The following is a 16,368-nucleotide window of genomic DNA, read 5'->3' on the forward strand; positions in this document are numbered from 1 at the left end:
TTCTTTTTGCCCATGGAAAGTCCAGGACTTTGAAAACTCTCTCATCTCACTTGGTATCTTCCCATCCTCTTGTCCTGTCTAGATACCCTCCATCATTTGCTTCATCAGTGATTGGTCGTTCTTTGTGTCGGTGGATCCCTAGTCTTATTAGAAACAACTCAAATATTGCAGTTCATCCTAGCAGCTCTCGGGTAATGCAAGTTTCCTGACAGCTTCAGTCCTTCCATTCTTACTGGTATATCGATCACCTGCACATGCCCCCACAACACCCTGTGTATTGACCTGTCCACCACTCCCTCAAAAGCTGTGACTGTGGGCTTCCTGGCCAACTGAAGTTCCAACAGGTTAGCTAGACCTGAAAAGGCTGTGGTTGCTCTTATCCTGAGGGCCTACTGCTACAATGCCAGTGCTGGCCAGCACATAGTTCCAGGAAAGGCTCCCTGTTTATCCTCAAAGTCTGCATCCCCTTTTTTACTCATCTAGGCCTTGAGAACGAACTGGTCCCATCCTGTCTGTGATCACAGTCTGGATGGTGCCTCCTCCACTGGGGGTCATCTGGAAGTGCAGCTGGCACCTGTCTAGTGCCTGAAGGATGCATGGTGAATGCCATGTCCTGGTCCTCTCAGTCTCTCATTCTGTGCAGGTGCTGCTGGAACACCCCCAACACCATCGTGGAAGCTGCCTCACAGACACCTCATAATTGATTTCTCAAAGCTTCAGCAGGAAAACCTGTTTCCTGTTTAGCAAAAAACAAGAGTTGAGCCTTCCCTCTGGCCTCCACTCTGAGTAAAGGCCTAGGAAACAGCAATTGTACCAGAGGACGTACGGGATTTCCCCTAGGGAATGCTGGGAATTTGACCATTTCTATCAAAATTCCCCAATGACTTTCAAAACTTCCCAGAAGGCACTGCTTCTGAGAGCTGCTTGGGGTCCTTTGGAAAGAAATAAAGCACTGCTAGTGTGAGTGCAGAGCAAAGGTACTATCTGCCTCCAAAACAGTATGGCTGGGGTAGACTCAGTGCACTTCTGGTATTAGTATTGGTACTAGCTCCCCCAGTTCAGTTAACAGCAGATCAGTTCTCTAATGCAGAGAAACTTGAGAGCAAGAAATTCCCTTAAAAAGCCTTAGTGGGAAAGGGAGGATGGACACTTTGTACAGGCTCTGCTTGAACACAAGGAAAGCAGGGCGAGGAAGGTTAGCAAAGTTCCTGCCTGGCACAAAATTGCTAAGACAGAAGGTCCGAGACTACAGATAACCACTGTTATTTAGGGGTTTTTTTTCAAAATAAAAAAGGAAGGAAGTTAATAAATAATGTAAAATGGAGAATGCATTAATGAAAGAGAAAGTGAGGGAGAGGAAAAGAAAGGAAGGGACAAGGCAGAGAAAGAGAGCACAAAGGGGGAGAGATATTCCTGCCTTTATTGATTGTATATGATTACATTAGGCCTATCAAATATTAATACTACATTCCACAAGAGGTCATTGTGTGTGTTTTTCCAATTTAGCTCTGCCTTGGCAGTGGAGGCAGACTCTGAGTGGTAAAAGGCTGTGCAACATCTTCAGCTCCCTGGACCAGTGTCTCCAGACGGCAGGAAGCGTGGGAAGCTCTAACCTCAGGCAGTGGGGCGTGGGCATCTGTGCAAGCAGGAGGATCTGGGAGGCAGAACCAAAATAGAACCAAAAACCACCATTAAGTCACCCAGCATTGCCGCATGTCAACCCTGTTGATGGCTGCAGGAAGATCCATGCCACAGCACTTAGATCCAGAACCAGTTCTACGCTTTAGGCACGTTTGGATCTGGCCGTTTTAGGGAGATGGCATTTCACATGACAGATGCAACTGTGCACACTCTTGCAGCTGGGGCATGGGACTAGATGTCTTGTCCTACAGGGCCAGGCACACAAACTGGGGCTGCTGAAATTAAAGTAGAGCTCCTCTAATTGCATTAACAGATCCTGTAGCCTCTGTGTGGGGCTGACCACCAGAAGGCAGTATCACTTACTTTGAGGTAGTAGTAGCTCTTAATGGAGGCCAGTCACGGTTGGATCAGGGGTTGAGCTCAGAAGGTGGGGTCAGGTCCAGGGCTGTAGTTCAGACCCATGGGAGCATGAGTTCTCCCAAGACTGCCACATGTCTTATGCTGCTGGGAGGCCCACAGAGAGTGGTGATGGAGAAGTTTCACCTACTGACTTTGTTGTGGTTACACTTATATAAACCAGGAGATCCAAGATCAGGAGCTGTATTTCAGCATCACAGATTTGCCAGTACGTTCCAGACCATTCACCTTCCTGTGCCAGACTTTGCTAGGGCACAATGAAGCAGCTGCAGGGATTTGCAGTAGCCAAGAATCTGTTCCCTTTTCTCGTGATCTCACTGCATGCCGGGTCTGCTACTCCTCGGCAGCTGTCTATCATTTCTTGGAAGAGGTCTTCTCTGGAAGGGCAAGGATCTTCAGTGTAATCCAGTTAAGATTTTATTCATGAGCTCTACAAACTGGGTTTCTCCCAATCAATCAGTTACATTCCGGACAGCTGAAAAATACAGCTGTTTTCTTCGGTTCTGCTATGTGGAGGCCTCTACCTGCAGGAGGTTGGAGGAAAGTGATGAGGGAGGGGTGGTCTTGAGGCCTGGGCACAGATACAGATGTCAAGAATTCTGGGGGTCCCAATTCTAACTCCTTGTATGATGAGGGATAGGTCACTTCTCTGGTTTTGTGCCCCAGCTTCCCTTTCGGTGAAACAGGGGTAGCAATATATTGGTCAAGCTTGCAAATCTGTTGAATGGCTTAAAAAGTGGTGAAGCTCTTTAGAGAAGGAAAGTGCTACATGGTTCTCATGGGCATTGTTATACTGGAGGCTTGCTTGCAAGTCTAGGTGAGGCCATCTTTGAAGCGCCCAGGCAGGGACATTTGTGTTCTTTGTTACCATGACCTCTGCTCTTTGTATTCAACACTGGATTATTAACACATGTCTCTCTGAGGGAAGGGAGTATTTTATTGGCATGGAACTGAGACACAGGATGGTTTGTGATCCATTCAAGGACACATAAGGAGTCTATATCTGAGCCAGGAATTGAACTCAAGTCAGGGCCTGATCCATCCTGCAGCAAGACCTACAGCTCCATTATTGCAGGGAGACTTGGCATCTGTGTATAGGGCAGTATGCAACACCATCTCTTCCACTGATCCAACTCCAAAGGGACCCCCTCAGATGGGGACTCTCTGGATCTCTGTTGCACGTAGTCGATAAGGGTAGTTGGCAGGGACAATGAGCTCTGCAGGGGGAAGGATCCTACTTTCTGAGTGGCATAGCTTGTATTTGTTTTCATCCATCCCATCCTGTCATAGTCCCAGCATGGAAGCTGCTGAGAACCATCAGCCAAAAATTAAGTGAGTCACCGCCAGATTGCTCCGATCTCTTGGCAGGCTCAGGACATGAAGACACTTAAAGGCATGTGCTGCCACAAGGGCAAATAAATTAGCCTAACACCTTTCTACTGCCCCACCCATTTGTCTGATTGAGGGGTAATGTCACCTCCAGGCTTGCTCAAGTCTATCAGCACTTCCCTATACTCTTTATTGCCCTCTTTCGGGTTCAGGTAAATGCTGTTTCCATCGTTAAGCTCTTCTTCCATCTTCACCCTCTTAGGAGCTGATCCAAAGCTTCCTAGACCAATGGGTGGCATTCCCACGACTCAATGGACTGTAGAGACCTCTTTCTGTCCTTGTGTCCATCCATCCATCTGCCTGTCTGTCTCTGCCTCTCGCACAACCCTAACAATACAACCAGGTCACTCAACTCCTCTCTCACCCACAACGTCTTTCAGAGGTGGCATTGTCCAGCAGATGAGCATGCAACTGGGTCAGAAATCTGGAGATGTGGGTCTAATTCTTGCCTTACAGGACACATTGACTGGAATCACTTGCATCCTACAAGAGCCTGCATTCTCTTAATGGCTTAAGCCACTTCCTTTCTCTATGCCTCAGTATCCCCTGTCATTAGGGACGTTGATACTGACCTTGCTTTGCAAAGCATGGAGATGCAAAGTCATAAGTAACATGATTTCTCCCTTTCTGTCTCTTGCTTAAACTGGAACCTTTGAATCAGCTTCTGCATGCCACAGACTGGAAAGCTTTCCTTGGATGGAGAGGCAAGGGAAGTGTGGCTGCTCTGTTAGCAGCCGGTACTAAATTATTCATGGCTGATAGTGAGGAGATTCAGTCCCATCTATCTTCCCCCAGCAGAATGGCTCACAGAACAACCAGACTAATAACATTTAAATAAAGAAAATTGCTCCCCCTGCCCCCTTGCCATGGTGTAACTGAGACGGCCACAGGAGACTCACCTCTTTCTGGCTGGCAAGGGCTACCGCCCAATTTGTTAACACAGTAAACCTGTGTTAAAGTCAAGCTAAAGGAGGGAGGAAGGCAGTAAGTGAGAGACAGAGGGACAAGGCTTTGTGTTCTAACTCAGCTTCCTCAAACTGCCTAGAGGTGGCTGCATTTTAGTAGCTCCATTTTAAGCAGGTCAGCCTAAAGAATCCTCTCTCAGGGAAGGAAAGGGTTGTAGATAAATACAGGACACTCGCTGCATCTACATGAGATGCTGACTCTGCATTTGTTACTGCAGTTGTTACTGTACCGTAACTGGAGCTACTGTGTAGTAACATTGCTGAACAGTTTTTAAGTGATGCTGACTGAGCAGTAGCTCATTACTACTACTCAGTAGCATCATGTCATGCTTCCTGCCATGATATGTAACTGCGCAGTAGTAACAATCTACTGTGCAGTCAGTATCTCATGTAGATGCATCCACTGCGATGCAAGTATTTGAACCACTTCTTCATTGTCCCATCATGTCCTTGGTGTCCCCTGCACCTCGCCTTCTCCATGCCACCCTCCCAAAGGACCTCGCTGCTTCTGCTTTCATGAGTGAGTCCTGCCATCACTGACCTGTGTGTAGGCTGCCCAGTGATAGTGTTTGAGAGAGGCTGTGAAATGGGAATGGCTGTGTAATGTCTCCACAGTGCTTTTACCCTGTGTAGCACTAGGAAAAGGCTGAAATTTTAGAGGAAAGTAGAATGCCCATAATTTCTTCTGCTCAGTTCTGGCTATTTCAGTGCAGCCATCATTATGCCATCTCACTGTCAGGCCCCAGATCTACACCTGAGTTCTACAGCTTCAGGCCACCCCTTGTTTTAATGATCCTACAAATGTAAATGAACCACCTACCCTAGGGAGAATAATTTCCCTCTGTACCACTCCCATAAGGATTCTAGTCCCCTGTTCTAGCTCAGCCATTTGCTATAAGACATAACGGTACCTGGGAACCTCACAGGAGGATTTCTCCCTCAGCTCTATTATAGCACTGCACCCAGGAACTCCCAGCACCAAAATACCAGTACATACCTGCTTCTGTATCATGACACTGCAACCAGCACTGAGATGTCACTGCATCCCCTCTGCTGTATCACAGCATTGGTCCCAGAAATCTCCAGCAGTGAGAATCATAGTTTCCCCCTGCTATATCACAGCACAGCATCCATAAACCCCTGGCACCAAGATACCACTACATCCTCCTGGCTATATCACAACATAACATCCAGGGACCACCCCGCTTCCCACCACCAAGTCCTGAAACCCTGCATCCCCTCTGCCATATTACAGCACTGCAGGCTTCAACACTGAGCCATGACTGCATTATCTCCTCTGTATCATATCACACAGTGGCAACCTCTGGCACTGACATACAACTGCTTCATCTATTTTTTGTAGCACAGCTCTGCAAGGGGAATCTCCAGGCCCATCAGTGCATCCCCTCTCCTCTATGTTACCTAGAACCTCTCCAGTCCTGAGCCCCATGGCTATTTCACCTTCCTTGATATGCATCCTACTGTACTTTCCACCCCTCTGCCTCCCATCCACAGGACCACAAACATCATTGCAGTTCCAGCCAGCAATGCATTCTCCCGTTACATTAATAAAAATTTTACAGCATGGTGGCAGGAAATGCATTTTCAGTTCATCTGCTGCAGCTATTAGATTACCAGGAAATGGCTGTCTGGCAGGCAGCCAGGTCCTCTTACTTAAAGGCCAGAACACACCCAGAGGAAGAGAGGGAGAAGAAAAGCAAGAGAACTGCACCGTCCTAATGGATACATTGCTGAGGCACCATGAATCCTTGCAGCTGCTGATGAGGGACAAGGGGAGAGACAGATGAAGTATCTGGATTCATGAATGAGTTTAACTCGTATGCAGCAGGAAGGCCAGTCACTGTCTTTGCTATAAGAAGTTACCGCGCTGGTGGTGGCTAGGGAAAGGGCAGGTTTGGCTTATCCCAGTTGCTTAGTTTGGGGCTAATCTGGTGCTAAAGATCACCTGGTCACACCTGGGAATACAATGACAAGCCAGTGGTTGAACTCCCTCCAGGCACATGCCCATTAATCCTGACTAGCAGCTTGCTCTGCTGTTTCATTTCTGTGCTCTCAGCACAGCTCTGGCAATGCACCTCATACCTGATCTACAGCCCCCATGCTACTCCAGTGCTTGGCCTGTGTACAACTTTCCAGCTCTTAACATGCTGGCTCAAAACTGGCAGACACCCTCCAGTTGGGCTCGTGACATCTTGGTGAAAGGGTGCCATGTCCCAATCCCCACGTGATGGGCAGACTTTTCTAGCTGGAGTAGCATAGAAATTATGCTGCTATGGGCATCACAGCAGGCTTCTTCATAATGGATAGCCTTAATGAAGCGTGTGTGGGCCTGTATCCATATAACTTCACCTCTGACAGATTTAAGTTTTAATTAAAATTACCAATGAGACTCACTGAGCCAGTGCAGCATTGGCTGGTTTGTTCTTGACTGGCAGGTGAATCTTTAGGAGGTGTATGACGGTACTGGAGATTCTTCTTTAGACCTGATGAAGGTCCTGCCTCACAAACATGAATGCATTTTCCTCCAAACTAAAGTAACAGTACCCCCATTTTACATATGGGGAAACCAGGTAACAGAAAGACAGAGATTCATGCAAGGTCAAAACGGGAATTGGTGATAGAGTTGAGAATGCAGCCCTAACCTGCCTAAGTCAGAGACTGGCCGCTGAACACCAAGAGCATCCTCCTTTCAGGATTAGAGGTTGCCATTAATGATCCCATGAAACTCTTGTATGAGAGATGGAAACTAAAATCCAGCCCAGAGTTGTGTTTTCTTCACAGGCAGAAGTTTTTGTATCAGTAAAGTCAGTGGATATAATGATACCCAGATAACCAGAGTCAAGAGAAATTGGCTAAGACTTCTCATATAATCACAACACTAGCCATCATCAGGTATACACTTCACGTACTGCACTTCTGCAGTCTAGATATGGCAACCAAACTGGACCAGCAGTAAGAGGGGAAGCACATTTGAAGGAGTTAAATTTCCATTGTCTACAAAAGAAAAGGCTCCAGGTGGGACAGGATCACTGTCTATAAATAGCTTCAAGGTAACAGCACTAATGAAGGAAGGGAATTACACACAGCCTTGAGAGATGGCAGGGCAAGAAGCGATGGCTCCAAGGGAGGCAAGGACAAGTTTTTAGGCTAGGTGCAGTCTGAAGGGAGAGTTTGTAGAGGTGACCGTGGCCACGTGCTGAATTAGCTGCAGAGAGTCGGGGACAGGTATTCTAAACTTAGTGCTGACAACTTCTTAGTGCCACTACAGCCAAGTCAGCCAACACCAGCTCAGTTCCTCCAGGATACTCCCACAATGCATCATTCCACAGTCATGGAAAATAGGGATGGAGGGAACATCAAGAGGTCAGTTAATTTGTTCTCTTTGTCCTGACAGAGTCATGTGTAACCTGTTCTTAATAACCTCTGGTGATGGCAATTCCATAACCTTCCAGTATAGTTTCTCCTGGTGCTCACCTATTACTGCAGTTAGAAAGTTTCCCTGATGTTTAATTTTAAACCATGTTAAGGGCTGGACCAAGGCAACTCAGGGAAAAAATCATGGCTCCATTATGCTACCCCCTGCCATCACATTGTTCCCTCTGTCTGTGATTTACAGCTGTTTTGCCTCCCCTGAATCTATCTTGTCCATAAGTTCTTGGGACTGCTTGCTGCTGTGCATGTTTTCATTGCTGGCAATGGGGTCTCGTTTTTGTTTGCTCTCTGGCTATGATTGATATAACCGGGAGGGGGGAAGGTTATGCCACAGCTGCAAATTTTTAGTTTTGTCTGTATTGCCCTCAGCATGGTCCTCACACTTGCAGCTCTGTGGCAAGACAAGGATTATAGATCCAGCTTCAGGGCTTCAGCAGATCACCAGGGGTCAGGAAGGAGTATTTTGCTGTGGTGTACAAGTGGTTAGATCAGAGATTGGCCATGGCTTGAGACAGGACACAGGCTGGGGGAGGGGGACGGGACACCAGTACTTCAAAGCGATACTGAGAATCCTTTTTCCCAGGTTCCTGGTTCAGGTGTTTTGCTGATACAATTAGGATCCAACTGATCTCTGAATTTGGGGCAGGGGAGGACCTACCTCCCAGGCAGATTGGCAGGATCTTGTGGAAAGGGGAAGAGAAAAGGCTTATACTGGGGTGCACAGTTGGGCTTCCCCTGGTCCTTCTGCTGCTGACTTTTTTCTTCCTTTTTGTCACCTCAATTCCTTTAGTGGACTTGAGCAGGCTCTCCTTCATTCTCCCTTCTGGGGGAGCTGCTGGGACTCCCCTTTTTTGCAGGATGCTGTTGAACTTTCCTGTTTCTTATGGGGTTATTTCCTTTCTCGTGCTGCCATGAAGAGCTCTGGCATATGCCTCTGGAATGCAGTGCCAGGTCTTACAGCCACCACGGGGGGTGTGCCACAGGGATCCCCAATGTCAGACACAGTGGGAAGCCCCCAGGGGCTGTAGGAGGGCTGCCAGTGGGGAAAGAAGGAAGAGCAAGGTTGGGAATCTAAATCCCAGTCTAAAGCACTTTCCTGAGGCCAGCCTCTCAGCTCCCTCGTCTCCCTGGTTCCACTCACCCAACACTTTTCTTCTGGGCAGGAGGTGAGATTGGCAGCTGCCTTTGCCGCTTGCTTGGCTGCCTGCCACCAGAAGGTGCTGAATCCCTGAGCTGGAAGGTCCGGATACCCTCTTCTGTACTTGGCAGACAACCAGACCACGTCAGTTGTGCAGCATTTTGACCTGTCATCAGGTAAGCAGAGCAGAGGGCTCACACCCGGTGTCCCCCTGCTGTCAGGCGGCCAAACAGCCTCTGACCTTCATCCAGATGAGCCAGATACTTTGGGCTGCTATTGCCCTTTCTGGGACTCTTGATACTCTGGAAAGGTGGCCATGAAAGCTGAACTGAGGAAGGGGAGGGGAGAAACAGAAAGAAATAAAGATAGAAGTGAAAGATTGGAATGATAGAGGGAAAGAAAAGAGGGAATAAAGAGAAATGGAAGACAGAAAGAAAGGAGGGAGAAAAGAGAGAACAATAAAATAAAAAGGAAAGAAGGAAGGAAGGAAAGTCTGTGATACACAACCGAGAGGTTTATTAAAGTTTAAAGAAAAGAAACCTTAGTTTGAGAGGAGGGGACAGTCTATATTTAGTGGTGGGTAGGATGTCAGCTCTGAAAATAGCCTGCTACCAGATCCTAATGAAATCCTCTCCCTTGCTGTCACATGGAGCAGCCTGGGGAGGGCTGGAACACTATCACACCCGCGGCTGAGGAGCTCCTGACATTCACAATGACTCGCCCTTTTTTATTTTCCGGTTTCTCCTATTCTTAACTTCTCCTGCCTTACGTTGAGCAGAGGAGTTGCACCGGCCAAAAAAGTGAATGCGGGGGAGGTGCTGCTAAGCTACTGCCAAATCCCAGGCAACATGTGACCAGACTGGCAATATAATACCAAACCTCGCTCTCTCTCACACACCCCTCTCTCTCTCTCTCTCTCTCTCTCTCTCTCTCTCTCTCTCTCACTCTCTCTCACACACACACACACACACACACACACACACACACACACACACACACACTCACACACACACTGAAGTTAGAGTGACATTGAGACTGGAAGTTAGTTCTGTAAGCAAGGAAATTCAGAAAAGCCACTATGCTACCCTCAGGGAGCAGCAGGGCTACCAGCCAGCCCAGACTGTATGGGACACAGCGCCAGTTGGGCAGGTGGACAGTGTTGGCAGGAGCACAAGGATTGGGGTGGAAAGTGGGAGCAAAGAGACAGGTTGCATTTCCATAAGGCCTGATGTGTCTGAGGGCTTAAGAGAAACAGTGAGCAGGGAGGTAGATTGTGAGGGGAGCACAGATCTGCCAGGCCTGCAGGGGAAGCCAGTAGCAGGTCATGTGGAGCACTTGGAGGCAGGAACAGGACTGGCACTTGGAAAACAGGATGCATGGGATGTAAAGGCCCATGAGAACTGACAACCCCCCCCCCCCCCACTTTGTGGGTGCAGGTCATATGGACAGGTCGTGTACCTGGGAGTTAGGGATGGACCCAGGAGCAGGGCGGTAGGCCATGCAAGGAAGGCATAGGGTTTGGAACAGGCAATGTGGAGACGTTGCTGAGGAAGTCCACACCTTCTTTGTTGAGTGGGGGACCCAGCAGTCCCAGCCTTGGGAAATGCAGTTCAATGATTTACAGGGGCACCTACTTACAAGGAGTGAATATCTATAGCAGTGGGGATGGAACAGGTAGGAGTTAGAGGTTACTGCTGTAAAAACTGTGTGTTAGTACTGCTGGTGGGTTTCTTTGGGATGCCCTCAAGTCTGAGATATCTCAGGTACAGCATCCACCTATGAAAGAGCCTGGGGTAAAACTCTTGGAAGAAACTGCCATCCACTACCCATAGAAAGCATCATTTTCCCTTTTGGATACCCTGCATTGCTCTCTCCATCCTTGGCCTTTCTAACAAGGACAACCACAGTCCATTTTCTAGTGGAGACAAGTGTCCCTATCAGCAAATCACCATAGGTGACATTACCTCATCTCTGTAGTGGCATTTGTCATGGAGAGACCAAGAATGGAGATGGGCATAGAAATTAAACTCCCTTCTCCTTGCTAGTGATGGTCCCACCAGCTCAGGGTTGATATATTTGCAGTGAAGGACAGCTTATCAAGACCACAGACTAGCAGGCTTCACTAACATGCACAAGGGCCCCATGCAGTAATCATAGCCTTAGGGTGCATTTATGTGTCCCAGAGGATTAACTCATGAAACTGGTTACCTCATGCCTCATGCATTTTGGAAGAAGGTGTGCCTGAAAAGTGTCGGTCATGGAAGTTTTGTCTCATGGACTGGAAGATGTGGTTCAAAAGTCTTATGGCCAGGACAGATTAACTCCTCAGTGTCACTTTCATTTTGGCAACGTATCATGTACCTGAGAGGAATCCAGTTGTGAAACGGTCCAGTCCAGTGGATTAATCCACAATTAAGGACAATCAGAAGGCAAATGGAGCCCCCACTTGGAGGTACTTAAGGAAAAACCAGGATATAGCTATTAGAGTAGGTGACTGAAAGTTAGAAGCTCTGGGTTCTCAATCTGGATGTGCACAGACTTGCTGTGTGACCTTGTGGTAGTTATATTTATTTTCTCTGCCTCAGTCTCCCCATCTGTAAGATGGGGATGGTAATATTAGCTTACCGGAGGGGGTTGGAAGCCCAGATGTATTATCTAAAAAAGTGCCATGAGATCCACAGATAAAAGGGCTCCCTAAGTGCAGAGTATCTTAGCACCAATTATCTAACAAATTGAACCCTATAAAAATGCGGGTATCTAGACCTGGAGGGGACCACTGGGATATTTTGTGTCTGATTCTTTCTTTTTTGGTAAAGTCTTGTGCAAGCCATCAAATATACATGCATTCAGCTACTGCTTATGCTTATATACCAGAGCTGTTATTAAAGATGGAAGCGAAATGCTGTGGCAAATAGAGAAGTCTACTAAGATCTCTGTGAGCAAGTGCCTTTTACAATCTCCAGTATGAACTCCATCCACACACTGTGATAAGGCAGAACTACCCCCTATCCTGAGGGCTGGTTTCATTAATAAAGCAACCCTAAGAGAAATCTCAGCCCAAGACAGCTCTCTCAGACTGATTACTTTGAGAGCTCCTCCCTCTGGACCGCTCAGCCCACTCCTTAGATCTTCTCTCCCCAGAGAGCACCTCCCACCTACCTTATTTCTCGGTGGGTACTGAGCCATCTGCATCAGTGAGTCAGCAGAACACACTTATCTCTTTTCCAGCAGGATCCACACCTCCTAACAGGATGGACAGTTTCTGACAAACTCTCAGTCTGTTACAATCTCAAACCATTAAGGAACAAATCCTGAGATCCTTATTTGAGGTTTTACTTTGTCTGGCTCCTAATGCAGAACAAATTCCCATTGCAGTCAATGACTCAATGTTATGGCAGGGTGCAAACTGATTAAGGAACTCAGACTCCGGCCCTAACAGTGGACCAGACTATTCTCAGTTAGCCTGAAATAACTTTGCCTCAACTCCACTGCTGTTAATGGAGGATGGGTTTACATCAGAACAGCTGAGCAGAGGATTTGGAACTGGAGTGCTTGCCAGGTGATGTCTTTCTAAGGGAGTTGAGCAGGGCTTGAAGGAAACAGTGGAAAGTGGCTCCATATCTTCTGTCTGCTAGTTACAGTCATAAGTGGATTTAATATTACCTGGATTTAGTCAGTCATTATATTTTCTCCACTCCACCCTGGGGTCTGTTCAGTTCATACCCAGGGCAGGGCTTGCCTGACCAGTCTTCTTAGATGATTTTTCTAATCAGGGCTGCGGGAGTCCACAGCTGTGGTCCTCTACAGCATCCCATTTAGTGGTAGTTTCCAAAACCAGTAGCCCTGTCTGGCCTCAAATAGCTTTTACATAATACAGAATATGGGAGTAAATGATTATCGTGGGCTTACAGTCTGCAAATTTATGCCTGCTAAAAATTGGGAGACTGCTTCACCCCATCATTTCAGGTTAAAAAATTAGGGGAACCCTTAAATGTGCCCCCCCCTTCTCTTTAACTGAAAATGAATCCTCGGGGCATCACAAGAGGCCAGATGTCTTCTGCTTCACTGTGGACTAGTCACTCCCCACTGCCCAGTATTCCTCAGTGCCTCAGGGCTAAATCACAGTGGTTAATTTTTAGACTGTCTGCAAAGACAAAATCAGAGATGGTTAGCTTGGGAGGGGAATGGACAATATGTCTAGGAAATATAGTGCCAGGCTCTGCCTTAACTCTGTTATTTTAAAATGGAAACTCGTAAGTAAGTAGTTTAGGATCCAAATGCACCTATTTTGTTTTCTTTAACATTCTCATTTATTTGCAATATCAATGAAAACATCTTCTGTGGTGAGAAATGTGGAAGAGGACAATTAACCCTCCCTCTGTAGTACTGAGAATTCACACACAACATCACATGCTAGAGAGGGACTGACTGGAAACTGAAAGTGAAACTGACCATTCAGCTGTCATTTTTTCCTGGATGGAGGCTTGCAATAGGTGATGAAAGTTAACAAGATTTAACAAGATTACAAATCTTTCAAGGAACTTAAAAGGTGGCAAATTCAAAACTGAAAAAATAAAAAGAGAGAAAACACTTTTTGATAAGTTGTGCTTAAACTGTGGAACTCACTGCCACCAGAAGTTGCTGAAGTCAAGAACTTAGCAAGATTCAAGGGGAAATTGAATATTCCCATGCATCGTAATAATATCTGCCATTGCCATTGTTAATGGTAACAAATGTTGGCAGGGGTATTAAACCTCATACATCAGGGTTTAAGCTTGTCTGTATTAGAGTTCAGGATGAGGCTTGGCATGAGACACATTTTCCTGCATCTGCATGCTGCAGGCTTCTTACACTGTCCTCTGATCCAACTCATGTTTTCCACTGCATAGCACAGATGCCCCTGACCCAACCGAGATGCCCCTGGGAGCCTGGAGGTTTGAAGTGGCTGGGGATCTGCCGGAGGCTTCTATGTTGACAGTGTCGGTGTGTTGTAAATTCATCTCTGGTTCCCAGCCTGGCTCTTCAGACAGGGATGTTCAATAACTCTCCAGGAGGCTGCTATTCTCCCTCGTCTTCCCACCCCTCCCACTCGTATTAATATCTCTGCATTCATCTCCTGGCCTCCCTCATTAGAGCGTGAGGAATAATGGAGCTCTGGCTGAGCACAAAATATGCTGTAATAGGGACATTGTGATCTGCGAGGGAAGCCTGAATCATCAGACTCCCAGGTTATAGATTTAGGCAGGGGGTTTCACAAGAGCCTTTGGGAGTTAGGAGCCCAAATTCAATAGAAAGTCTATACAGTCTGGGCTCCTAATTCCCTTTGACTCTTGTGAATAACTTAGCTTGGAGTGATGCATGCTTTGAGGAGAAGGGTTGGAGTGGCTATTTGAAGTATATGTAATACAGAAGTTAAAATATATCTCCCCCACTAGCTACAGGCTTAAGCACACTCTTGACTGTGGAACATATGTAGGAAAAGGTCTCAATGCACCTGGCCTGGAAAGCAGAACTGAATATGGGGCCAACCTGGATAGGACTGGGGGTGATTCAGTGCCATCCACCTGCCCAACTATCTCTGGGCAGCCTCTACCTGTAGACCACAAAAAAAGCCCTGGACTTCTCCTGCAGTGGAGCCCCTGAGGGTGGTAGTAGACCAGGGCTGAATTTGGTTAGGGGTTGTGACATAGGCCTTGTGGGCCCCTGAGGGTGAATCTGGATACAGACCAGAGCTTTTGCAGTGTGAACTGGTACAGCTCCGCTGAAGTGAATGGAGTTAGCCTGGTTTATAGCAAACAGCTGAACATCTGGTGTCTGGAGCACATCCCCTTCTCCATATGGATTCCCCAACCTACTACTTCCCTTTGCATCCCCATTCTCATACAACCCCCAGAGCTCACGTGGCTTGCATTCTGCATTAGCCCATATGATCTTCGCAACATCAGCAACAAATGACAAAAATGTGGATGCTCACATACGGGCTGGAAGCTGCTTGGACATCAGGGGAAGGTAGTGCCCAGCCTCACAGAGAGCTCAGGAGACAAGGGGGAATTCAAAGTGGGGGCTGCTTGAGAAGGACTGGATAAGTCTGGGGATAGGCAAGGGCTTATGAGGTTTTCATATCACTGGTTCAAACCTAGCTGTGGCCACGTTGTTACGTTTTGATGATTGAGATGGTTATAAGCTTGATGACCTCAGTCCAGCTCCTTGCAGACAGGAATTCAGTTACCAGCAACCGGTACGATGGATGCCCTTAGCAACTTCAACAAGAGGTACCAAGACAGAATGTGTCATCAGCCTGTACAGCTACTCCTGTTAAAACTGGGGTGAGGTGACAGGCAATGCAATCCAGCATCTCCTGGGGCTCAGACTGTACCTCTTCCGTAGGTAGAAAGGAGCTCTTTTCTCTGGGTCTATCAATCTAGGATCCATTCCATAAACGACTGGGTTGGGATGCCAGCACACTTGCCCCCTGTGACAACCTTTCATTGAATAGGTAGAGATCCATTATTATATATAAGTTAATGAGAGAAGCTCAAGGAAAGAGAAGGGATATAGAAGACTCCTTCCAGCACTGGAGGAGGTGGAAACTCCCTCAGCCAGGACAGAATCATTTAGATTTTCATTCAGCCTTTAATTGCAGGATTTCTTTTCCTTTCCCCAAAGGGGTGGGGAGTGGCCAAAAAATGTAAGAGCCACATTCCAGCTGGCTATAACCAGGCTTCTATTATTGAGACTGCAATTTTTCAGGTACAATGTATGACTTATCTGTCTTACAAAAGCACCTAGAAATGCCACCCAAAATTAGGGTCCCACTTTTTTTGGCCTTGCACAAATAGCCACTAAATCTGCCTCGAAAAATTCCATTTTAAATAGACAAGACAAGGAGCAAAAGAAAGGAAAGCTCATTATCCCCATTTTACAATCAGGGAACCGAGGCCTAGTGGGATATAGTAATTTAGGGTGATACAGTCATTCAGCGGCAAGTTGGGATAAACTTTGGGTTGATGCCCAAATGATGTTACTTTGATGTCAGAGGGCTGGAGTTGTACCACTTACATGAGAGTCAACAGGTCCAGTAGGAATCAAGCCCTTCACTGTGCCCCCAGTGCAGGAGACAATGGAGATTGTGAGCTCCAGGGTGTAGTGCCAACCAGAGCTGCCCACTGGAGGGTAGTGTTGGCAGTCTGGCCCTACCAAGCCAGACCTGGACTCTGGGTAGCTCAGCTCAGAGTTCAGGAGAACAGGGTTAGTGAATGGGTCCAAAAGGCCCATCATGGCCATGATCAGAGACATCTGTCTGCCCTGATCGCAAGCAAGGGCTTGGTCTCTCCTTCTTGGGTCCCCAACAGACTGGGAAGATGG

The sequence above is a fragment of the Crocodylus siamensis genome, chromosome 8, assembly GCF_052110815.1.
Source record: "Crocodylus siamensis isolate JL-2025a chromosome 8, ASM5211081v1, whole genome shotgun sequence".
In the NCBI taxonomy this organism is placed as follows: Eukaryota; Metazoa; Chordata; order Crocodylia; family Crocodylidae; genus Crocodylus; species Crocodylus siamensis.